Genomic DNA, 25,849 nt, shown 5'->3' on the forward strand with positions numbered 1-25,849 from the left:
TTTATGGAACACACAAGTTTGAGCTTCATAGAAAAGTGGGAAAAGGAAGGCTACTGAAACACCTGTCTGCACACAAGTCATATAATGCAAGGCAACGGCAAACATATGAAGGGGCTCTGGTCAGGTAAGACCAATATCTGCATTAGTTTCTGTTTCATAGTTAATCTATAGTCATCTTTCATAATTCATGTGTGACAACACTCCAAATGGAAATTGTGATAGTAGGTAGTAGATTGTTAAGTAGATTGCAGTAAAGACTGTATAAACTATAGATAAAATGATTAAATTTAGGAGGCACTGTTCACTAATATTCCCATCATTTGGATCCCAGTTACATCTTATAGGAAATGTATTATATGGTCTGTGTTTCCAAGTAATTAACATTACCTCCATGCAAGGAAAGATATATGTTGCTTTCATTTTACCCTTTTGTCCATGAAGAACTTTCTTCAATTTCCTGGCTCAACTCAAACACACACATATGGTAGTATACACTGATGGGTAAGATACCTGCTGCTATAGGTATCCATCCAATTGGCAGGGATCTCCATTTTCTTCTGGCATTAAAAAGCCCAGCTGTCGACTACTGTCAACACTTCAGCTGTACTTTCTGCCAGTAGTCTAACCTTGACATACATATATCCACAAGCAGCCAAACGTGGAACTAAAAATCTTCCTCCTGCTTCGTCATGGTGAGGCTGTCAGGCTGATTACTGGTAGCTTGTAAATATGTTTTCAAAAAGAACAAAACAGAACATGTCTATAAGGTATCAGCAATCACAGCTAAAAATTTTACATTGTTAGTATTCAACTAGAGTGTGATAAAAATGCAAAAAAAAAAAATAATAATAGTTTCTGATAGATAAGATAGATATTGTGGCAATAATTAAACAAACAGTAATATTATGAAGCTTATAAGATATATAACAATGCATCCAGCACCATTTAAATTAGGTTTTACTTGCTTTAAGAAATTTTTTTCTCCCTAATATTGGAGTTGTTCGGTTTCCTCTGCCTTTGAGGGAGAGAGACAACCAAAGTGAGTCAATGCCTCATTACTAGCCGATGCTTTTCACACTCCACAACTCAATACAGAGACGCAAAATGCTGAATGGAGCTTTATTGTGATGAAGGAGTATTGATCAGTATCTGTGTCCACTGCACTCCATTTCCTTATTTATAAGTGAAGAATGAAAACTGCAGCGTATTCTTCAGCTGCAAATCTCCGTACTGTAGCATCCAAAGGAACTGTTAGAAGCATTCCTTTCAGCAAACACTAAAGCTGTCCAGCTTTCTTCACAGCTACAAAGCTTTGAAGAAACCTTTATGTTACACAGGCAAAACAAAGCAAATAATCACACTATTGTCAATGCTTTACTATGCTCTGTAATAATGTGTTTTATTATTTCTTTGAAAAATTTACTCAAGTAGTTACTAAATTCTGCCGAGTTGATCAGACATTTTCGATTTTTGAAACATAATTTCTTTAGATGGCTGCGGTTCATACATGACGCACATTGCAGGTTCTGAATACAGTTATGTCACCCACATTTCAAAACATATCTAGCCACACAGAAACTTCTCTGCCTTCGAGCAGCTTTATTTCAAAATGTGCGCTAAGATGAGCCTTTGCCAGAATACGTAGTGTCATCTCCAAGGTGTTTTTTTTTTTCACGTCATGCTGCAGCCACAAATGTTTTTGATTAGATTTTGCATGGCAGACAAACGCAAAGTAGCACATAATTTTAACCTAGAATAGGAAATGCTTAAGTGGAGGTTTGGGGTTTTGGAAGTGTGGTGTGCATTTTTGTTCAGCCCCTCCACTTCGACGTCCCAAAATAAAATTGAGTGCAACGTATTGGATTAATTAGTTACTACAGTTCACTTATGTATGATTTACTTCTCAAAGTATATACAACAATGCTATAAAGCTAAATGTGAAAAACTTAAAGGTGAATTTGTAGCATAGATGCCTAAATCTTTACATAACCAACAGAATATTTTTCACGTGGTCTGCCATATTTATTTCATTGTATCAGATTTGTACTAGTGCAGATATGGGTGCTCTATTGTTACTGCAGTCCCTATCACCATGGATCTTAATATAGTCCTTGCGTGTGTCTGTGGAGCACAGGTGACCTAAATGTACTCCTGCATATTTTTGCAGCTGCCTTTGCAGACGGTGTTGAAAGGTTGTGAGTTTCATATTTTCATGGCCTTTAGAACACATCAGAGGAGCCCAATGTTTATTTCTCCTTATATAATTTGTTTCATCCACCACACTCTGTGCTGTGGAGGAAGCGAGGGCATCGCTACAGTTTGCATTCAAACACTTGCCTCACATTCTGCTCTGACTTTGCCTCTTTCTATAATAAGCACAGACCTGCAGGTGACAGATAAGGCGTACAATATCCGCTCTAAGCCACCTGAGCATACCATCGCCCTAATTTTCGCCTCTGCCTCTCCTCCTCAGTCCAACCCTCCCTTTTCTTACTCATAATTACTTACTTCAGTGTCTGTAGCTTTGTTTCCACTGTTTGCAGCCTTTTTGTAGCTTGTAGCATGCTGATGGACACATTGCAGCTTTTCTTTATATTTGCTTATACGAATGGTGAAATGGTAAAATCTACATAAGCAGAATCTTACTCCATCAGAACGGTTTGATTAATGCTGCAAGAAGAACCAGAGCTGCTGGCACTGGTTGTTCAATCTGAGAGCCAGCTGTTGATTTTTGAAATTTAACACAAACAATGGAAGTGCAAAGAGCACTATGCAGCTATTCAGATTTTTCTGTAAATGTGTTTGTGCAATCATCTCAAAGTGAGACGGAGGATGCGGGATGGGGCAACTGAAATGGATACGTGAGATAAAGAAATGGAAAGAGCGCCACAGGAACATAGCACAGTGAACCTGAGATGGAGTCACAAGGAAGCAATGAATAACAATGTGCAGGAAGATGGAGGTAAGCAAAAAGAGACAGGTGATTTGGCAGTGAAAGGCAGGGATTTGGATAGAAGTCTGTAAGGTATACCGATAAGCTGGAGAGGATGAGCGCTGCATCCATCGAGAGCCGAGCCCGAGGCCGGGTGGTTGTAGCTCCAGAAACAGACATGACATTAAAGCTAGTTTTGCAAAGCTGAGCTTCTCTTTGCTCCTCCCCATCCTTCCAGTCTGTTTACAGAAAAAGAACAAGACAGCCAATCTACACACCTTATAGAAGCAACTTGTGCTTGCGCTTGAGTGCATGAACTCATGCTGATGCAATCAGACAGACAGAGAATTCAGGTTTCTGTCAGTGATGTCTGCATATTTACTTGCAAAAAAAACTATCTGAAGGTCATTCCACTGACAACTTTAAAGAACAAAAGTGATGAGCAGGGCTGCAGTGTGCTTTAAAGAAGTCCCTTTAGACTGTTTTCAGCATCATAATTGATTTGAAATGCTCACATCAGCACCTCTCATTATGCATTAATTAAGTTGAAGACACAAACAGAGCCTAATGTGGCGATGAGACTGTGATGGTAATTATGATCACATCTCCTTTTAGTTAAAGAAGCGGCAGTTTCGTCCTGTTTTTGTTGACTGAAGCTTTGAAGAGAGAAACTGTAGCAGTAATGGGAACTTTAAATGATGTGAGACTAAAAACAGAAAAGAAGGCCAAAGGATGATGTGAGGGCTTCAAAAGCTCCTTGGTGGTTTAAGGGGATTTTGATTTTGAAGACTTGGCATGCTTTCTATAGTTATAAACATCAAAAGGTTGTTTTGTTTTTATGTTTATTCATATCAAAAGTTTGTGAAGTTTATTTTTTTAATGATGGACTGCTCCTTCCTGAATATCAGCAAGATTAATGCCATCATTTCTGCATACTTTGTGAAATCTCGACATTATATTTGCAAAAGTAGCTACAAAGCAAACAGGTTTTTTTAGGAGTCTCATATTTGTGTAGTTCAACATTAATTTAGCAAGCCAACAAGGTTTTCAAAAGTTTTTCATGAAAGAGCCCGTCTTCAAATCTGCTAAAGACTCTTACATCAATCTAAAGAACCTTGCATCAGAACTGCTAGACTCCCGGTGTCTTAAATAGGAAAGAGCCTCTATTGGGTTCAGACAGTGTAATACCTTTGTATTAAACAGTGGGGTAGCGCAGCGTTTAAAGATGTCAGATGATTATGTCAAGAACGTTTTCAACACCCACAACTCAGTCATTTTCAATTGCATAATTTTGTTGCATTTATGGTCCCCTAAACTGCCCCTAACCTGAACCATTTCCCCTAACTCTACATAAAAGCTATGTTGATGAGATGATAAAACATTTAATGTTTATTTTTGTACTCACTGCCAAAACCTGGCAGAGAACCTGGAGAATTTTTCCTTTGCACATGCAGTAACTGAAACCAAAGTTAGAGATTAACCATAAAAGGTTTCAGAACCTTACAGTGGTGTTTGGTCTTAAAGTGGTGTGGAAACTTTCAAGTATATAGAATGGGAGGTCATTCTTGACATGGTGGAAAAGAAACCTAACTAGAATCTAAGGCAAAAGTAAAGAACCAATTCACAGGCCAAACCATGGATGATCCTTCCATAATAACTTTATGAATGTTGGCTTCTTTAAAAATAGTGGTCTGGATTAGATATTATTACACTCTGTGTCTGTTAGACTGTTGGCTACCTACCTGACATCTAACAGTAATTGGAGTATGATTAAAGACATTAACAAATGATAATAATACCCCAACTGTGATGAATTTCAGAAATATTAACCCAGTATCTAAACTTTAATGTCTACTATATATAATATCAAAATGTATCAAGCTTTTTTCCCCAAAGAACATGACTGCTGATAATTAAACCTGCCAGTTTCTTTTGTACATTTTGACGAGCCTCCGAGCTTGAATTATTTCTTTTCACAGTCCCTGTCTGGGGAATGCAGTCTATTCTAACAGTAACTAAAACACAGCATGGTAATTAACTTTCTTTTTGCTTGCCATAGGCCCAACCACCTCCTTATCCCTGCCAATAGCACAATAAGCAGTTCTAACCTCTGATTTGTGTGGCAAGCATGCAGTCTGAGATGTCAAATCCCTCATTTTGAACTCCAAGGATACTCCCCTCCCACTGAGTAATCTCCAGCTTTCTGTTTGTTTTATCCTCCTTAGGCCGTGTAAGAACTCTGCAATAGATTCACCAGCAATCCATCTGCTGTTTTGCATAAGTACCGTGCATTTGACAACCTGTCTTCATGGCATTGCCATTTATGGGGTCAATAAACGACAGTAATTCAGAAAGGGACGTATATACAGTGGCATTCTGCTGACACCTAGCAGTAATTTTTGCCTCACCATTACACAGCTTGTAAACTAGACATTAATGTATAGTGTCAGTCTGATATATAAAGAACAAAGAATGTCACAGTGATTAAAAGTCCCTTCACCAGTATCCATTGCTGGTATCATTTAGCTTGCTAATAGCTGCTCACACAACCACGTCCTCCCAATTGATTGTTGCTGTGGAAATAATGTAGGTGCTGCAGATTTAAATGACAAATTAATCCACGTGCAAGTGTTTGTGACGGAGATGTGTGTGACGCCTCGATGCTGATCTTCTCAAGCCCTTTGTCAGCAGCGCTCACAGAGAGCTGGCAGCAAGAGAACAGTGTAGGAGGAAGCGTGAAATAGTGTAGAGGAATATAATGGCAGGAGACTGAGGTGTGGGAGTGGAATGTAATAGTGCCAGTTTATCAGCGCCAACATACACTTGACAGGCACAAATAGAGGGGTGCTGGTGGTGAGGGGCTAGAGTTCTCATGTCACAGAGCTATGAACTTGAACTATGGAAAAGTTTGAGGTTTTTGCTTTGGGTGGTGTTATTTATTTCAGAAGGAAGCGCTGAGAGACTCTTGGTCTGAAAGTGAGGAAGGTCAAGCAGTTGGGAAAAATGTTTTTAGCTGCTGGTGGTGATGTTGGACTGTTGTTTCTGTGCAGATTTCTGTCTATTTGAATTCATACTGCGGAAGATATTGATTTTGCTTGTAGCTCAGCGTGAGTTTTTGTTAAGATGGCAGTGAATGCTCCAAGTTTAAAGATCCAGCACTATGAAAAAAGGGAGTGGTCTCTGCGCTTTGACTGGGGTTTTTATGTGCTTTTGTTTTATCTTCAGCTGTCTCTTCCCTCATCGCCTCAGCCACCAAGGCTAAGTGCTGGTCTTTTCAGAGTGGCTGTTTTTTTAAGAGCCTTGCAGCCATTGGCTGTGCCTGCTTGAGGGTCACTCTGGGGACCAGAGCCTGCGTGATTCATCCCTGTCCTTGAATCTGGACCAGTCAACCATACTTAAGGCTCCCTTTAAATTAACAACATTTTCCTCAAAACCTATCCTCCTCATATTGTCTCCATGGTGATCCTGGTCAAGTAGTGCCCAGTGCCCACTGACTAGCAGAGGAATTTCGCTCTGAACAGTTGCTCCTCTGTTGCAAGAGGGTTTATTTGTTCTGTTTAAAAGTTGGTTCAGTTTAAACACAGAAAACAATAGTTTTCTAATAGTGCAACAAAATACAAGAATAAAATTATGAATAATTCTTACCACCAACTTATGTAGATTGTAGATACACCTGATGAATGACCCAGACCAGCTATTATTATTACTGTTATTGTTATTATTATTGGTTTGTTTACCTTCGAGTACCTTCAGAAAGAAGAAGGATGATGGGATCATCCAAAGAGTGGAGATAGACCAGAAGTGTTGCTCAGGAGTGCAGTGTGATGAAGTGTGGAAGTGGGCGTTAAGGATGATATGTATGCAGCAGAGCAGCTTACTAAACCTTCTCCGTGGCAGAACAGGTTATTTTTGAAAAATCTGGAACCCAAGGAGGATTATCAAAATTATTTTATTTTATACTCAGCTTACTGGGAATATGAGATTTAACTTTTGGAACAATAAGAAAAAAAATATTGCAAAGAAAAAAGTGTAGCTTATTCCATGAAAATGTTGAAATATATAGTGACAGCATCTTGTGAATTCTCCACCTACCAGATCTGCCGCTACAGAACTCAATTTGAAACAATCATCTCTGACAATGCAGTTGAAGGGAGCTGCGGTTCTTTCCCTGTATCCATGAGCTGTTTTATTCCTTTTAATACTACTGCATTTAAGTGCAAGGTTTTTGGTTTATACATATATGAGAAAATGTCCCTTTATTTTCCTTATAACATAGGTGTAGATTTGCTCTATAATGCTACACAGAGAGTATAATAAAAGTATTAATTGTCTATCTTTTTGCCACATTGCAGCCACAAATGCCAATGCAGTTTAATATTTTACTTTAGTGCTTTAAGTAGGCAAAAACATACTAGTGTGTTATTATGAAGCAAATATTCATCTACCTTTTCCCAGTTAGCCATAAAGAAAATCCAGCATAACCTGCACTCTTCAGAAGTAGCTTTGTGAGTAAGTACTCTCCAACTGTGTGTAATTTAAGATTTTATTATGTACTCGGCAGCCAAACAAAGGCCAGACCAGGTGTAGCTTCTATGAAGAGAAAAATAACTGGGGGAAGTAGAAACATTTTAACAGTTGAAATATTAAGCAAATAATTCATTATTTGCTTCCCTTTTTAGAAGAGAATCAAGAAAAATATAAAAAGAAAACATTGGAAGAAAGTCCTAAGAATTGCATTTTGCAACAAACCATGATACTTTAAACATTTGGAGGAAGGTGCTGTGGTCAGATGAGACTAAAATGAAAATCCTGGTCTACATGCAAAATGTTACGTGTGGGAAAAATCAAACATTTCTCATCCTTTCAAATTGAATAGAAGTTGGATGTTACTAAACAGAAGTTTGAAAGATAACTTGTCAAATTGTTGAAGTGTAAGGTTAATGTACAGTCTCAGATATTATTGAAAGGCAAACAAATAAATGTAAAAAAATTTAACAATTTGATCTGTGAGAAATGATCTACTCATAGACCAGACCCAAATCAAACTTAATGTTTGGCCAGAACCCTTAATCACAGTTGATGTTGAGCTTTCTTGCAGAGAAATGCCTGTCTACATGTCAAAAGCAGGCAAAGACATTGTGTAATTGACTTGAAGATGACTGAAATTTTTTAATACTTATCTGTCTCTGAACTGTGCATGTTAAAGCAAATGACCACATTTTGTTCTGAAGGATTTGTCTTGTGTGTTTAAAATGAGGGTCTGTTGCAATTCAAGTGGTAAAGACAATTGCTGTTTGTAAAGTGTAAAGTGAATAATTTCAAGGAAATGTTGAAACATATACTGACAGTACCTTGTGAATTTTCCTCCTGCCTGTCAGAGATGCTGCTGTAGCACAGAGTTTGAAACAATTATCTTTGACAATTTGGGTGCAGGAATCTGAAGCTTCTACTCTGTATCCATGAGTTGTTTCACTGATCATTAAAGATTAATTCAATAATCTACGGCTTAAAATCCTTAAGATTTTCCCAGGATGTTCAGTTTAATTGTCTCAGGTGAAAACATTTTGATATCAAAAATCCACAGCTTGGATATGTTACTGTAATTGCTTTCTAACTTGATGGCCATTAAGAAACTAACAGACTTTTTTAGAGACGTTGGCCACTTTTTTTAGGTACACCTGTTCAATTGCTTGTTAGCACAGACAGCAAATCGACCAATCACATGGTAGGACCTCTGTGAATTTATATAAATGGTTTAAAGATGACTTAGTATCATTTTACTATTGCAGGGTGTATCTAATTCTAATAAAGTGGCCTGTGACTTTAGTTCAAGTCTCATCTACTGACTGAGCCTGTATGGTATGTGATTATGAAGAAACAAAATACTTAATAGATTAAAAAATAAAAAAAACATGAGCGCAAAACACAAGCTCATTAGCTTAATGATCTGCAAAAAAGTATCAAATCAAACATGACCTCAGGTGATGCATTTCTCTCCTCCAACCACACTTTGCCTGATGGATTTGCACCTTGCTGACTCTGAAGATGTCTGACAGCAGAAGGTAACATATCACCATTTAAAATGTTTATCGCATGAGTGAAGCCCCGTCCACATCTCCATCGGAATTATTTTAAGCATTCATAGCACATTTCACAGTGCACTTTAAATTTAGAAAATGTTGCTGTCTAGTTGGTCTTGGGCAGACTCCAGATGGCTCACGAAAGCATTGTCTTCTTTATAAAATGTCCTATTAGAAAAAATAAAGAGCAAGTTGTGTTTTTGGCCACACCGACCCTTAGATTTGACAGTCCATTAGTCATTTTGTTAAAATCCCTAAAAGCTCAAAACTAATGGAAGACATATCTTCTTTGCAACAGTGCTTCTTTGCAAAAGTTCAAAGATGATTAATGAAGACCCTAATAAGTTCAGTGTGCTACAGAAGAAACATAAAAGTGAAATTTAATCACTCCTTATTTGTGCGTTTCCCCTTGAAATATTTTCATTAGGTTCCACATTATTTTTTCAATTCAACTGTTCCTTTTCAAAAGAGGAAGAAAATGCTGTTTCCACATTTTTAGTCTGCGTACGTTCTAGTTAAGTTCAGAGAAAAGTATGAAACCATAGCGAAAACGTTTTATGAATAGGACTTAATTGTGTTGCATGACTTTGATGAATGTTTTTTTGAAATTTGGACAAAGTAATTTTCAAAGATAGTTAGGGGGTCCAGTTCTCAATTTAATTCATACCGCGCTATTTTTACGACCGCATTATCTTTTTTTCCCAAGCATGTCTAATGCACCCATCCATATATTTTGTATGAAAGTCATTCAGCTGTTTTATGGCTCTTGCCTGCTGTAATTACAGATGGGAAATCAGGATCTTATCTTGAGGGAGTTTTATTGGAGAAAAGAATAGGATCCCTATGCAGCATGGGAAAAGTGCAAAAAAAAGTATGAAATTTGATGTGATTATTTTCCAGGGCTTGATAAGTATGGAAAAAGAAAATGTTTGTATAAGTTCATCCATTCATTCATCCAACCAAAGTCAACGTTTGTATCTGTCCTTTAGAACTTCAAGAATATAAGCCTAAAAAATTTTGGACATTTCCTGACAAAAATCTGAACGATATCAAAGACTAAAGAAGTGGAGATACTCTACTGGACACACACAATTTAGTGTCTATATGTATAAAAAAGATAGAGTTACACTAAAAGACTGACATTTTAAATGCAACAGATGGTGGTTCTATGTGAAACGTTGGTTCTTTAAAGCTTTGACAGAAGAGGTGTTCAAGGGGTATTAATACTTTTGAAAAACAATTGTGTTCTCATTGCAACAAATCAGCTGTCATGGCGCAAGGCTATGTAGTTAAATTAGACTTTTTTCAATGTCTTGTATGAGCACTAGAGCTACTGGCCACTTTACCAGCATGTTAAAATAAGGGATAATAAATCTGCGTACTTTGTATTTTTAAAAATGCACCGATCTTGCTTGTTCTGCAAAGTGCTGCTTGTAGGAAATAAACATTGGTGGTCCTATAAGGCAAATGTGTAAAATCTGCAAATACTTTAAGCACATGTTTATCCCATTTACTAAAGAAATCGCATTGGACTGCCTTGCTGCACAGTCCCAAATCTTTTCATCTAAACTTGCCATATTTAGTATTTTGGTTGATAGCCTAGAGGGTTATGTTTTCAAAAACAGAGGATATTTTGAAAACTGGAAAACAGAAAGAGAGACAGAACAGAAGCAGCTCAAAAGGAGTAGCCAGCAGCTAGTCTTATATCAGGAGACATCATCATATGAGTCAGCCTTCTGGTCTGACTCATGGGGTTAGAGATTTGGATTTAGATCACCTAAAATCTCCAAGAACTGAATATCACCCCATAATACCATGGATTGCATTTATTTAATAGTCACTCTGACAGTAAATAATTTTGTGTTAATTACTAGAAGCCAGCATTACCTATTTGCAGCTATCAAGAGTGAATGGCGTGTCAGCTGGCGATGAGCTTTTCCTGCCAATAGTTTTAGTGTGCATTTTCATATTAGGCTATTGCCACAAAGGCATAGCTCCAAAAACTAAAAATCTCCAGCAATTACAAAAGGTGTCCTTTGATGTAATGGCATGAGTGCGGTTTAACAGGGTTAAACATTTATGTATGTGTCTGCCTTGAATGTATCCACCAAGGAGCTGCCAAATGAAGGGTAACTTAAATGGAACGAGAAAAGTGTAAGAGTGCCCTAGAGTGAGAAAAGAGAGATTGCATGCCAGCGAATGTGAGAAATTGATGTGTGAGAAGACAACATTGGAGGCAAGGAGGTAAAATATGAGCTAGCAAAAAACGTAGTGTTGGTGTGAAGACAATGGAGCGGAAGGGGAAAGCAAAGCACGAGGGACATGGTGGTAAAAAATGAGAAAGCTGATTGAGATGAGAGATTAGGAAGGGAGGCAAAGCTAGATAGAAAAAGGCATTAAAGCTTCTGGGGGCACTGTATGTAGAGTCAGGGAATTAGAAGATAGACAAAGAAGTAAAGAAAAAAACAGCCATGTGAATAGAGTAAATGAGGACTGGGTCATAGAAGCTGGCAGAGGTAGAAACAAAGCACCAAGCTGAGCAGGGAGAGGAGCGGTAGGAAAATGATGAGAAAGTTAGCAGGAAACAAGGTACGCACGGAAACCAGAATAAGTAGACAGCAACCTGAGAGGCAGGTGCAAAAGGAAAAATATGGGTAGAAGAGGGAGAAAAAGCATTTGGGGAAACAGGGAAGAACAAAGGAAAAGGATCCGGATCAGTGGTTTGAAGACGAGCCAGAGTGGAGAAGTGGGAATGAAACAAAGCAGGTTAGACAAAAGTGGTGTGAAGACACAGATGAAAACAACAAGCAACATAGAAGGTGAGGTATTTGAGTGATGACAGGATAATGCAATAGTAAAAAGCAAAAACAGAAGTGTTGTGAAAAGACTTTTTTAAAAGGGTTCGTAGCTAAACACCAGACTGAAAAGAAGGCTAGATTAGACCCATTATCCAAGAGTGGTTCTATTTCTGCACTTCTGAGACTTTCTTATTTTCTTGTCAATCTCTTTTCTTTTTTGTCGTTGCTCATGTTCCATCAGCCTTCCATCTGTTTTTGTTAGCTTTGACATTTGTCCCTAATCTCAGGTCCTTTTCATGCTATTTCTTATTTTAAATTTCACCTCAACTGCCCCACTGTCTTAACTCCCCTCATCGTGGACGTTCTTGTCTTGCTGTGTTTACAGTGGTTGGCTGCATACCCTGTGTTCAGATCCACTATTATAAACAGAAAGTGCTACACAATAATTTGCCATCCCTTCTAACACCTTTGCTTTCCCCATCACCCTTCTCACTTCCCTATTCAACTCTTTTATTATGTTTTAATTGTTAGAGGCGACCACACCTGTCGTATACTCATTGAAACTATGCAGGGTTTTGATGAAGCTTGGGGACAGGAAGACAAAAGCTGAAATGGATTTAAGGAACAATATAGAAAATATTATTTTTTTTTGTTAGTTCATGTTTGCTGTCTCTTCTAAGCTGGTTTGTTTGATCGAGAGTGTGCAGAAAGCGAGGCCAAATTTGGCTTCAGGACAAATGTGTGTGCAAATTTGTTCATGCACACTTTGCATCTGGGGGAGTACAATCAGATTATGTGGTTGCAACCTAGATATACAGCCTTTAAAGCACAACAAGCCATAAATATTCTGGTATTGACATACACCTACATTCCACTCTTAGTCATTGCCTCTGGTAGCAAGGAGTTTCTGCTGTTTTTTCTCAAAATCTTTCCAAATCCAGTGTCTCCATACTGATTGCTACATCCCTGTTTCTATGTGTCAGTGGATTTGGGATGGACATACTAATTATTAGGAGTGTTTGGTACAGTAATTATAAAGTAGGCTGTGGTGGTTAAATGACACCCATATACTATTTAAGGGTCTAAGGTGTGCCAAATAGAAACCCCACAAATCATTACCTCACTATCAGAAGCCTAAAGTGTTTATACAAGGCAAAATGGATCAGTGTTTTCATGGCGTTTACTCCTTCCTCTACCATCTGAATGCCACAGATTTATCACACTAGCCATAAGCCATGTTACCATCAACAGTTAGTGTATGTGCATTTTATTTTGAAGCATTGCATTAGAAAAGGTTGATAGAAACTTAAAACATTCAAAAGCACTTCCTCATATTTGCAAAAATGTTTTTATGCTTGTTTGAGGTAGTTTTTGGCTTTTCCAAAACAGAGTTAAATGGGAGATGGGAACACATTTGCAGGATAAGTTCTGACATAGCAAACATCCACCGGCCGCTTGCGGCTTTAATATTTTAGTTATTATTTTTTGTAGATATGAGAGAAGAAGACAGCTGCTTTTTATTGTTTACTTTCTCCTCTACAACTATTTGGCATTTAACTACAATAACTTTCAATGTTTTTACTTGTATTTCTTATTCAGTGTGTTCTCTGTTACTTGAGTAAGACTGTGCTGAATCTTTCAAGTATTTTCCACTCTTCTTGACATCACTAGTATTTTCTGATTTAAAACTGAGTATATTAAATGAGTTCTGAGTTCAAACTTGCAGCAGTGCACTATTATTCAAGTCTTATTCTTATACATGAGAAATTGATTTTGACTTCTGAGACATACTCTCTCTTCTACAAATGTGCAACAAAAAACATGTTTTACATGTTTACATGTTTTTTGTTCTGTTCTATGCCATTCTATTCTCTACCATTATATTGTAGCTCAACTCATAAATTTCACCAGTTTTTCTTTGTGTCAGTTGTGTGTGTAAATATAGACAGACAGACAGATATGTTTATCTAAAACTTTGCCTTTAGAAATATCAAACAACTTCAGAAACACCAGAAAAGTTTGGCAGTATGAGAATTTTATGGTTATATCACCCTTGAACTAGCCAATTTAATAATTTTTCATCTGATAATATTAAAATACTGCAATGTATTGCCCAACCGTCCAGCAGTTTTTCATGAACACTATATGTATTGGGAAACCTTCACTCCTTCACTATCTTTAAAAAACAAGCACCCCTGCTGTTTTTCTTCTTGCCTTCTTTTCATGATCCATTCCACGGTTGTTGTTTCTTTCTTGATAGTTTTTAACAGGAGCTATGGCATTGAACACTTCACACAGTCCTGTTTCCATGCAGATCTCTTATTAAATTGGACTGTAGATGTCAAACATTTCCAGACAGTGTGGGCCAATTCACCCTAATAAGGTTCAGATATTCTGCAAAACTGACATATGGTACTGCATTTCTCCTTCTGTCCTCAGGCAAATGTGGTTGTTTGTAAGAACGGCATAGTCAAACAAAAGATAAAATCAAAACAAAAAAAAATGTTTTGGCCATTGTGAGTTGGACTTGCTGTTGTGCTAATGTTCTGCTGAAAAATTGATTTCAGTGACAGTTTTTCTCTTCAGTTTTTGAATTACTGTCAATAGGTGAATGATATGCTCCTTTGTGGTTTCTGCTTAGTGTTGTCAGACATGTTCATTTAAAGGCATTGCTTGATTGTAAAGTTTTTTTTCACAGTAATAATGTTTGAGAGTGTCAGTACATTCATGCTTTATCAATGCAGAAATGGCTTTTTCACATAAAAGGTTGATTTTATATAATACCAAACTTTCAAAGAAGTAATATATTCTATCCCTTTGCAGTGTTGATGTTGGGCAATTGATATGTTTGGCTCTTATCAGAGTAATTTATTTTGCTAATATAGTCAAAGATGGAAAAAATAGTTTTTCTGAAAAGGAAAACCATTTCCTTTTCAGATATTCCTTTTCAGCTTACACATAAATTGGGTGGAAAAAAAAGAAGTGTACTATGTGGGTTTTTTAAAGTGAATCAGTTTGTGGGGGAACTTGGGAGTCAAAGATAAATTACAAATAGTTTCCGACCAGACATCACCATTAGTTACTCAAAGACACCAACTGATGCCTGCCAGCAACCAGTCATAATTTGTAGTGTCATTTAACTTCCTCAGTGTATAGATGGTGAGAAGCTGGAAGCTGAAATATTAATTAGACTGGCACCTGCTCTCTGCACCACAATCATATGTGTGGTCTGTCCCAGCTGTGGCTACTCGGTTGAGAGATTGTGTTTCTGTGTGTTATCTAATAAGGCCAAGCATGCCTGAGACTAGTGCTGATGGATGGCATCTTCGGCAAATGTGTGTTATTTCAAAAGCCCTAATTACAGAGATGAAACAAAAGTACGCGAGTGCAAGGATGAGGATTGATAACACTGATGCAGCTGTGTTTCGACAAATAAATCAGCTGTGTGTTATTTATATAGAGTAATCCATTAATGTGGAGGAAAAAATCACTAGTGGTTCTTACTGTAAGAAAAATCCACTGGTCTAAGAAAGTGAGGTAAATTGTTTGATATCTCTATGAAAAAATACATTCAATTTAGAGAAGAACAAGATTCCACTCATCAATTATTCGTCACATACAAAAATAGTCCTGCTTAAGAGGGGGAGGAAATCCTTCCAATGGTAGATGGAGTCAGTTGCCTATGTGACAATTTCAGAAATAACTAATTTAGGGTTAATTAGTTAGTTAGTAATTAGTTAATTAGTTCTAATCAGCATTGTTTGCAGCCCATCAGCAATCTGGATCATTTGAGAATAGATATTTGCTGACATTGAGTTCCATTCCAGTACTTCATTAAAATTAATGTCATGTCTATGACATGCTCTATATTAGGAAATTGGTTGTGCTACACTTTACTCATGCATTAATGCTGCTGAAGATGCTATCTCTCTTATACAGTGACTCATTTTTTTCCAGGTTTCTGCTTATCGGCCTCAATTTGCTGCTCCAACGTGGGTTAACTGTCATTTGTTTCCAAATATGTATCTGATTCAACACAAACAATTGCAGACCTCAACAAACTTGTGTCATGTACCTACAGACAATGTTTTCATCTGAAGCAATTCAATTATAAGGTCCAGGTATTTGTATCACTCACTGATAATTTGGCTCAGGACATATTTAGGTGTGGTTATTCATTTTCTGCAGTCAGATATGTAAACACAGCACCTTGTTTGTTGTTTCACTCAAGGTGTGCTGGAGATCTTTTAAGTCACGTAACACAGACAAGTACCTTAAGCAGCCAATGCAAACTCTCTTTCTCTGTCGAAGAATACTTTGAGTTTCAGAAAAAACCTCAATTTAATAGAACAGCAAAAATATTATATGTAACTGTTATGCAATCAGTCTACACCAAATGCATAGTTATTTTTATAACTGATGGCTTGACAACCCATAATTTACACAAACAAAAGCTCCTCAAAGAGGAAAGCAATCATTTTTAAACATGAGGCAAACTTGCTGGTTAACATTGACAAAGATTGTTCATGAGGCTCATTTTCCTACTCTTAAATCTTGTTTTTTATATCTTGAGTGCATGTCCTTCTCTCTTGGGTGCACTTGGCAATATTGTACAGAAAGAAGTATTGGATTTGAGTTTTGTTAGAGATTCAATTACCAATCATGTAAATAAGGGCAATATAAGATTGGGACACCCCAAGTGACTCTAATGCTGGACTTTGATGATAGAGACATTATCAGAAGAAGAGGGAAAAGGAGAATTTGAACAATTGAGATATGACAACTATAAGGAAAAGAAGTGCAATCTGACTTAAAAAGCTTATAGAATAAAAAATGGGACCTCCTTATGGACTAAAAGTTGAGGAGATGAACATCCAAATCTCTAAAAAGAACTGAAAACAAGATCATTTTAACTGGCAACTTGCTGTAAATGTGATTTGTAGCAGCAATAATCAACACATAAATGTTACTTGTTTAAATTAGAGCTTTGTGCAGCTCTCAGTGTTTGTAGGGTACTACTATGCTGTCCAGTCTGTCAATATAGAATGGAGTGTGCATGTGTTGGTATGCCTCTTGTGTAGCAGTGTCTGCGCTTTTCTCAGAGCCTTATTCTTTTCATCACTTCAACATGAAGGGGATGCAGAGTTGGAGAGAAAAGTACTACAAACACACACATCCATTCAGTGGGTTTCAAAAAAGGGATTGAAAATAGCACAAAACTTCAAAGGAAGCAGGGAACCTTAAGTCACTGAATTCATGTCCATAAATCATATTCCCATCTATGTGCACAGAAATATAGACTCAGGTAAATCTTTAAATATTTTTTGACAAGAAGTTTTGTATCCTTCAGGTAATCATGGTAGCCATCATGCTAACATACATATGAAAGAGTATGTTAGGAAGAAGTCATATGCCTACATACGTATGTCTTCTTCCTACATATTAATACACCTAAGTCAATATTTAAGATTATTGAATTCTGTAGAATGACACATTCATGTAAACTGAGATTCCCAAAGTCTACTCTGAAACTAGAAACGTCATAACACAGCACTTCCCTCAGATAAAGCCCTCTATTTCCAGACATCTGATCTGTAAACTAACAGAGGTGCAGAAACCTTCATATCTAACACACTACAGTAAAGAAGTGGCTCACAGGAGATGTACTGACATTGTATTTGAATGAATATAAAAAAGCTGCTGATACTTTAAAGAGAGTGAAAAAGGAGATGACTGAACAGGAAAGGAACCTTTATATTAAAAATGTGGGAATTACATAAAATAGTGCAATATAAAAATATATACATAACACATGTCTAATGAGTCTAGCCACAATCTTCAGTCTCAGTTTAAATATATACATCCTTAATGACAGATCCTCTGCAGCAATGTCAAAGTTGTATTTTTTATTTTGTTGTTTTTTCTTATCACAGTGACCTTGCATTCCAGAAACCTAAACATTGGAATAATGAACACAATTAAATTCTTCATGATACAAGACTAAAACTGCTGTCATGCTAACTCATCTCTTTGTATCTAAAGACAGATTTCACATTAATGCACTTAATGTGAAGAAATAATGTGGGTTGCTTCTGATACAATCTCTTTATTGCATGTCTATTCAGATGAAGGGTGTCAAAAGTTCAGTTTTACTACTTTGTCAGGCAAAAGGGGGTTATTTTTTGTCATGACATTGCTATTCCATTTTTGGAAGATTGTTTGTTTTGAGTATTTAAAAAATATATCTATCTAGCTAAAATAAATGTAACAAACTTTAACAGTATATTGTGTTACTGTTAATAATCCATTAAGACTGTGTTGGCTCTCACTGCTACAACCAGTTTTACCATGAGTTCTTTTAAATTGCTGAGGTCAGCTAAAACAGCCAATACTCTTAACTAACTTGGTAACTTATATGATTAATTCCCTTTTCCAACAATCAGAGTGATTAAACCATTTTCTGCTACACAAAATCTTCTGAAGCTATCTCATAGCTTCACAGATATAAGATTATTTAAAAAAAAAAAATCAGAACTAACCCGTTAGTGTTTGCTTTATGATCTGGGGATGAAAGTTAAATTCTCCAGACGCCATCTTTGAGTGCATGTTGAGTTCTGAGAGTTTTGATCACCACAAAGATTTGCTAAGCTTAGATATAGATGAACTAACATTATCAAGTCATTTGTCATTTTCAACATTTGTACTTTGCATATTGTATATGTTTTGACACTCACGCTACAGAACTGTTCACTATGTCCAAATATCTGTGTAAACCAGTAGCTGATCAAAATCATTTGGTTCCATATTAGGTGTATGAGAAGGCAAAGTTAAAATGTTTTGTTTAGGGCCCTGTATCTAATTGAAATGGAGATATGCTGGTGTTAATGGGGTATGGAAGATTCCTGAGACAGTAGCAAACTGCTTGTCTGCTACCAGAAAACCTGAGCCTGCACACTTTGACACTAGAAGGTTTTAAATTTCAAAAAATGTTCCTCTTTAACATAAACCTTCAGTTGATGCTCTTGGAAGGACATCACCTCCTTATTTGTGTCGCATCAAATTTTTGTCAGATTAGTCTCATAGATTCCAGTGTTAACACATTAGTCTGGAAATTAGCAAAGTTTCATCAAACGGTTAATTGTTGACTCAAAAATACAAATATTTTTTCTTATTTACAAAACCTTGGATAACTAGAAAAGGTAGCCAGATATGTGAAATTGCATATAAATTCTAAGCAATAAATATGCATTTCTAAAGCATGTAAAATGCTTTTCTGTAAGTTATGCACCCTCTATAATGAAATATTACCAATTTGTGTTACAAACTAAATTTATCAGCTTTTGTTGTAACTGAAGCTTTAGTTGTGATAAGGAATGCAAGACACTAGACAGGCAGATCAGTTTGTTTACTTAATTCATGCAGAAGTCAAGCTTTTACGTAAATTGGACTCATCTTTCTCCAACAAATGGAAAAATAGGAATGTTTTCTCTGACATATTGTGGAACTCTGTTGCCATTTCTACTTAAAATTCCTGCCATTAAAAGGCTTTCTGGAAGCTTTTCAATGGCTTTCTGCTGAGGAAGAAAAGCACTGGCAGGGGGCTAATGAGAGCTTCAACACAGCGCCTCATAAAAGAAAAAAGTGCTCCCACTCACGTCACTGTTGACAACGCGACTCACAAGAAGCTTGCAAGTCATACAGTCATAAAAGCACAACACTCTATTCCAGTCAGCATCAGTGCAATCCGTTCCAACTAACAGGCTTTTTTCCCTGTGTTGTGATAATATCTGTCTGACAAATCATACAAGTTTATTTTAGGATAGATTAGGACTGTATGTCTTTTCTTTGTTGACAAGAGGAGACTTTCAGGCCATCTAGCTGATTGCCTGACCCAGTCATATGGCTGCATAACACTGGAGCCCCTCTAAGAAGAGATTATCAACTTCAAATGAAGATGGGTACCCTTACATCCTTGTTCCAATTATAAATGTTAAATTTACCCTGAACTTCTGGCTTCAATTTATCCAAGAAGCCCCAGGGTTTACAGTCATTTAATTTACTTTATGTTATTAAGCAAAATTGATTTTTGCTTTAATCCTAACAAGATGTGTTAGTAAAGCATTTCCCTTCTGCGATATGCAGGATTTACTTTACTCTCTTAATGAAGTAGTGTTTGGAGGGATGTTTTGATGAAGTCTGTCACAGCCCGTGTCCTCAGCTCCCTCTGACCGGCATATTTGAGATGATTCTCTGCCTCAACACACCTAATATTAATTTATAGATAATTAGCAGGCTGAGGAGGTAATTCAGTTATTTGATGGGGTCCAAAAGTGGGTCCAAAAGAGCACAACTGAGAAATATTTTGAGTGACAGTGTTGTGGAGCAGTTTTTCACTAGTATTTTTGTCCTAAAATAACATTTTTTATTGTGTGCTTGCAAGTTCAGGTATGTAAAAGGAAACTAAGATGAAATGTGATAATAACTGGATATTATGACAAATCTCTTGGGAGATGAGATTAAGCAAAAACAAATAACAGGTAATTAGTTTTAGATTATTGTTATTTTTTATAACTATCACACTGTTCATTCTTGATACCAATTGCACAGAATGCTTAACTTCCCAACACATTTTGGCTCCACACTGGTTCCCACACTTCAAAGGTCAGTGACTTATCTTTGAGAATGCTCTGGATGCATCCTTATCTCTGGCCTCCAAGTACCAGCCTCCCCTTGGGTCCATTATTCTGTACGCCTCCTCAAGCTGAACTGTCTCACTTGGGTACAACTGACCATCTTGCTTCTTATCACTCGGACAGAGGCCATTGATTCCTCTTTAGCTGAGCATAGATATGAGCGGGAACTGCAAACCTTCAGTCACGGACTGTGTTGCTCCATTGTTTGACTTTGATAAACCTCGCAGGGCCTCCTCATACCTCCACTTGCCTGACCAGGCCTATTGTTAAATGAGAGATTAAAAGATGGAATGAGCCCAAGTGTCTTGTTCTGTTACTTTACAAAGTGAAGAATAAAGCACAACTGAGGACTTGCACTCTGTGGGCCTGCACACTGCAGTTCTTGTTGGCCAGTATTAGTATTGGTGTATGTCTAATACTTTGTCAGTACAAACAGTATGAATAGTTGTGACTGAATACATTTTATCCCACTTTATTTAAACCCAGGGCTTGGCTTGACACCCTATACTCTTTTTTTTTTTTTCCCCCCTCTGAGATCAGATTTTATGTAGCATGACTCCCAGGATAAATCGAGCCAGTGCAGTAGGTGGATGGTGACCAGTTTTTTTGGGGGGGAGATTTCAAATCAGCAAGCAACACTGTAAAAATTTTATATTTATGGGGTTTCCAAGTCTTGTTTGAAAATTCAATTAAATCCTGAGCACTCTGCCTGTATTTATGTCTGGCCTCCAATGACATGTATATATCAGGATTAGCCGAGTAATAATCACTTATTCTACACATGGCATTTGAAAAAATACTCGTTTTGCACCAGGATAGTATTTACTTTATGTAGGTTTTACACAACAACATGATGAAATGACTAATAAAAACAGATGTTTATCGGTTTCTATCGTCACATGTAGTACACTAATCTCGTCTAAAACATTTGGTAACATTTTGAATATGCATATCATGGGTACATATACAGAAGTTTCCAAACATACTTACTTTGTGCCAACTTTACTTAAACCTGGTGTACTGCAATAAACATTTTTAGTTAAAGGTAGTTTGATTTTATTTTAGAGTTTAGCCGATACATCATCTAGTATTTTGCATTTATTTGCGTTTTATTTCTCTACGATTAACATTGCAATCTGCAACAGCTTGAAAGCATCAGAGTTTTATAATTTAACACCAGGCAAATTAACAACTGATCAGAACAGCTCACTAAGACATAACTGAACTTTTGTAAAGTTAGTTTCTCCAGCGATGATTGTTATAATTTAACTATTATTAGTTTTCTGCTACAGCTGTATAAATAGTGAAACTATTTTGGGAACTTTCTGATTCTTTGCATCCCATTTAAGGGACTTTTAAATGGTCAGTCTTAGAGTCCCTGAAAAATGCAACTCCATTTCTGCTGTCGGTGTACTGTCTGTAATCTAATGTCAGCTACAGACTCAGCGAGGTGTGTGGTCATGTGTTCAGCATCCAGTTTTTTTGATTCATGGCCTGTGAAAGGCTTGCAAAGATGTGTTTTATGCTGTGTTCATTACTTTGTTGATGCAATGGTCCTGATCAACTACTAGAGCTCTTTGGAACAAAGTGATCAGATGAGATTGTACTGTGGCAGCCCGGAGAGGACTGACAGCTTAACTGCCTCTTATGTGATCAGTAAAAGAGGCATTTACACAGGGGACTCGCTCCACTTAAAACAAGTTGCAATAACCATCCAGTGGTTTGATCACTGTGGAGTGTGAACATGGGGGCAGCACCCTTCAGAGTTGATGGTGTACTGCTGTACCATGCATGATGACATTTTGACATGTCAAAGCCATATTTATGCAATTTTATATTAATTGACTAATATTTTAGTTTTTTTGGTAGGTATGACCATTTTTACAGTGTTTAAACATGTACTGCACCACAACACATTAGTAGATCTAATTTAGCTGAAAGGCTAAACTGAGTATTTCATGATTCAGTTTAACCCGTGGGCCTTCATGTCAACTTTTGTTTTGTCTCGCGCTTCGTCTACATCCTAGTATTTTCAAAATAAATTTTGCTTTTGCATTTTTCTGTGTCATATTATGTGTCAATCACATTCATATTATGTGATTGACACATAATATGACTGTTGTGCTGCTTGCGACAATACACGTGTAATTTTGTGCAACTTCTCTTTTAACAAGAATCAGTTCATGCAATAGAACTCAATTAATTATAATAAATAATTTTATTGATAAAATATAAGTTCAGCTAATTGCTAATTGGGGCAAGGATCGGATCCGCTTCCTAGAGGGACTTTGGCGGAGTCACTCCAGGTGACTTCACAGGCCAAGCCTGGAGAAGGAAAACCACCGGGATTAGAAACGTCGACCCAGTGAAATGTTTCCTACCTCTTTTTTTTTTTTTTTTCTAAAAGACAAACTCTGGTGAATCACTTGGCCCACAACGTCATTCTTTTTTGGAATCTAATGTATTTGAGCGCATAACTACGGACTTTTCATTGGATGATTTTTTTGTTTTATTTATTGAGGGACATCTCTTTCAACATTAAATAGATAAAATTAATGCATTTCAGAGGCTTTTTTTCTTTTTCCCATGCCAAATAATACCTGTGAGATGTTTCAGTTTTTATTGGTGGGAATGAGTTAATGAGTGGTTGATTATTTTGAAATTTCCCTTTGAAACAGCAGGCGTTTTTTTTTTTTTTTAATGAAATATAGCAAGCCCCACACACCTGCAGTTAGTCTTATTTTCAGGAACAGATCTTAGTGTCCCCAATGTTCTCTGTCTCATGTTTATCTTTTCACTTCTATTGAATCTCTTTATTACTGACAACTCATTTTCCATTGCTTACCTCTCCAAATGCCTGGAAACTGCCTGCCAGTAGCAAATCAACTCCTGACCTTTTGTCATTTTCATTTTTATCTGCAACATCTAACTGAAAAGTACAACGTGTCTGTGAGAAAACAAGGTATTGAAGTCCTATTGCATGAATTTGACTAAGGAAAACTTTCCAAAATTTACATGTAAATTGCCCCAGTCGCAAGAATTGGAGTGGAACATATTTTCAGTCAATGGCTTGGTTCTCTTTAGAGGACATGAAAACCATTTCGAGCACACTTATCTAGCTGAAAATCATTTTATCTGAGACAATTGATGATAAAGATGATTCTGCTTCTAAGAGCTGAGCAAATAATTTTTGGCTCTTAGTGAGCCTTATGTGGATAGGAAAAAAAGCAAAAAGAAATCTCTGTTAAAGCAGTCAGTAAGAGAATAGAGAAAAAATCCAGTGGAAAATCCTGGCCACAATGTGGGTGAGAAATGTGAGACACTAGCAGTAGAAAGCTGTAAAGCCTGGTGTAATATCTAGTTATTAGAAAATTTGTCCTGCTGCAGAACAAACACAGTGCTGGTGCCTCACTGTTGGTAATTGGGCTTTGTCATAAAAGGTCTTTCCTCTGTTTTGCACTTCAAAGATGTTTTTTTTTTCCCTTTAAATATCCGTGGAATAACCTCATCCTTCCATAGTAAGAACAACAATTTCTCTTATTTCCCTGCTTGGTATCAAATTTTGTTCCCTTATCTTTATGACTAAAGCCTAATAAAAGCACAGTGAAACTGATGGTAGAGCTTTTATTTATTTATTTTTTTTCACCATAAACTAATTAGGCATGTTGCAGTTTGAGGTATTAAGGTCTAGTAAGCGTTAAACTTTCAAAACTGCAACATTATCATGCTATTGAAAGATCTTGGGACTGTCAATTGTGTTTGGGTACACAATGCTCAATGTGCTAATGGCGGAGAAACAACTTACATTTACAGGAAAACTGTTTATATGCTGTCATTGGCAGCCATGATAACTAGCCTGAGCATTCATTGCAAGCTCTGCTATTGGGAAGAAGCTCTAGCGAAGCTTATAGTAAGGGAGTTAGGGGGGTGTGAGCAGCACATGCACAGGAGTGATTGACAGTGCTAAGACCTTCCTCTTTGCTCTGATTGGTGGATTCTGTCACAGAGAGGTGCATTTCTGAGTAACCCTAACCCAGGGGGGAGGCAGAGGAGCTCAGTCTTTTTCACAGATTATAGTGACAGTTTTAACAAATATGTAAAAAAAAACCACTTTGTATATAAAAGTTACATACTGCAACTTTTTTATTTCCCCTCCAGGGGGTCTTTTGTGGGCTCTAGTGTCCCTTATATGAAAGTAGGCTGACAGGAAAGGGGGAAAGAGATGCAGCAAATATCGCCGGGTCTGGGAATCGAACCCGTGACGGACACGTCGAGGACTTAAAGCCTCCAAACGTGGGTCGCGCTACCCCCTACGCCACCACAGCGCGCCCCTACTGCAACTTTAATATTAATCAAAAAGTAGCCCCAATTGTTGGTATATTTTAATTAAAACCTTGAAAATTGGTTCCCTTACTTTGTAAAGCTATATATTTTTTGGATGCTAAGTAAAATTAATGGACTGAACATGCCAGATTTCCTCTCATATAAGCATTCAATAACAAGAGGATTTTACTGGCACATTTCCACTATGGATACTTTATTGCCCTAATTCATTTTCCCAGCTCTTGTTAACATTCTTCGTCTTAAAGGCACTTATTAATCAGATTGTTGTCAACAAGTATGACAGACAGGTTCTCTACACCTATATGTCCTTCCTGCAGGCTGTTCTGTCAGTGAAGCCTGCAGGCGGCAATTTATAGCTTCCATTTACCAGAGCTAGATTAAAACTCCCGAGTAAACATTGCTGCACAGTTCGCAATGCCTCCAAACAGGAATATTTGAAGCCTTAACACTCATCTGCACCACATCATGACTTTATGTCCTTGCCTTCTGTTGTTGAGTTCTGTTTGTGTCCACATTCAGGCTACCCGATGCCCTTCCGCTCATTCTTAGCTCACCTTTTGGTGCCAAAGAACAGTTGCCATGGAGATTTTACCCATGAGGTTTAGTGGGACAGGCTTATATTCAAAAGCCCTCAACAATTCCGTGCAACCTCTCGCCCTCCCCATCCTTCCTTTTATTCCAGACAAAACAGAGCAAACCCTTTTTACATCCACACTGCTCTACTAAAAGGTTTCGAAAAATAAAAAAGCGTTTTATTCTGTTCACATCTCAAAGCCTTTCTTCACTTAATTACATCAGCCACCCCTCTGTGTCATTTCTCACTTCTCTACACGTTCCCTTATGAAAAAGCAACATAAAGTGCATTCGAGTTCTTGTATTTACACAGATGTATTTGTTCTTTTCGCATCTTGCCTTTTCAGTTGCAACAGAAATGTTCTAAACTTTGAACTAAATAATGAAATAAATCTCCTAGCTCCAGTTTTTGGACTTTCTTGTACATCG

General features: G+C 37.2%; 1 protein-coding gene across 3 annotated transcripts in view; it reads left to right on the plus strand.

Annotated features, from left to right (window-relative positions):
- Window positions 1-25,849, plus strand: part of ldlrad3 (low density lipoprotein receptor class A domain containing 3) — a 98,754-nt gene that overhangs the window by 57,876 nt on the left and 15,029 nt on the right. The gene's annotated exons all lie outside the window — the stretch shown is intronic.

This window comes from Xiphophorus maculatus, chromosome 2, assembly GCF_002775205.1.
Source record: "Xiphophorus maculatus strain JP 163 A chromosome 2, X_maculatus-5.0-male, whole genome shotgun sequence".
Lineage (NCBI taxonomy): Eukaryota > Metazoa > Chordata > Actinopteri > Cyprinodontiformes > Poeciliidae > Xiphophorus > Xiphophorus maculatus.